This window comes from Silene latifolia, chromosome X, assembly GCF_048544455.1.
Source record: "Silene latifolia isolate original U9 population chromosome X, ASM4854445v1, whole genome shotgun sequence".
NCBI classification, from domain to species: Eukaryota; Viridiplantae; Streptophyta; class Magnoliopsida; order Caryophyllales; family Caryophyllaceae; genus Silene; species Silene latifolia.
In genome coordinates this window covers 262,567,598-262,568,715 of record NC_133537.1, presented here as the reverse complement: position 1 = coordinate 262,568,715, position 1,118 = coordinate 262,567,598, and the positions used below count along the sequence as shown (strand labels likewise).

The 1,118-nt window shown below is 43.6% G+C and overlaps 1 non-coding gene across 1 annotated transcript; it reads left to right on the top strand.

Annotated features, from left to right (window-relative positions):
• Positions 1-342: 342 nt before the first annotated feature.
• LOC141625353 (small nucleolar RNA R71) lies at positions 343-449 on the top strand. The gene has a single exon (XR_012535139.1). It is a non-coding gene; the product is annotated as a small nucleolar RNA R71 (small nucleolar RNA).
• Positions 450-1,118: the final 669 nt, after the last annotated feature.

The window sequence follows — 1,118 nt, the reverse complement described above, 5'->3', positions numbered from 1 at the left end:
CCACTTGTTGATCTTTGCGTCACTTCCTCCATGGATGGTCCATGAGATTGATTTACTTGGTTCACTTGCTTCCTCTTACTCAACTCATCAAGCTTCTTGGTGAGCATATCAAGCTTAGCATTAGTCTCCACATTCACTAAGAATTCGGGAGGGTGCTTACTTCTTCTCAAGATATTCTCTCTTGTGCCATAGTTTGCCTCGGATTCCACCATTTTCTTGATTAGAGTCGTGCCCTCTTCATCACTCAAATGATCGAATCCCCCTCTCGCAGAGGCATTCACCATTTCTTTTGTTCTTGGCAATAGAGTTTGGAAAAAAGTTTGAGTGATATACCAAGCCGGTATTCCATGGTGTGGGCAACTACTGATGAGATCTTGGTATCTATCCCATGGCTCACCCAACGACTCCCCATCCTCTTGTTGGAATGTATGGATCTTGTTTCGGAGCATGGCGGTCTTCGATGACGGGTAATACTTGGCTAGGAACGCCTTGGCTAAGGCATCCCATTTAGTGAATGTGTTCGGAGGGTGCACATTTAACCAACGATCCACCTTGTCCGTTAGAGAAAATGAGAATAGCATCAATCTTAAAGTTTTTTCGGACACTCCATTCTTTTTCATCATGGCCGCCTTGTTCTTGAACTTCCTTAGGTGGGCATGAGCATCTTCATCAATATGCCCACCGAAATAATCATTTTCGATCAAGCCCACTTGGACGTGATGCATCTCGAAATTGTTTGGAGCTAAGGTGCCGAAATTAATTGGATTGCAAGCATCATTATGGTTAGGGCAATTGTGATCACGTAAAGCCATTTGTGGTGGTGGGTTTGGTATATGAGGGGGCGTTTGGGGTGGAGTATTTGGGAGTTGGAAATTGTGGAAAGGATTTTCTAGTAGAGGATCAATGGTGTTGTTTGGTTGTTGTTGAGTTATGGTTTCAATGAGAGGTTGGGTGGGTGAATTTGCTTGGTTCAAAGTTGCTAAGTTGGGATTCCTAACCCTTGCTAAGGTCCTAGTTCTCAAAGATCTATAGAGCCTTTCCTATTCCGGGTCACTAAGCAAAAGATTACCGTTTCATCTAGGCATACACTTCAATAAACCGTTAGTCTCCTAGTGCTT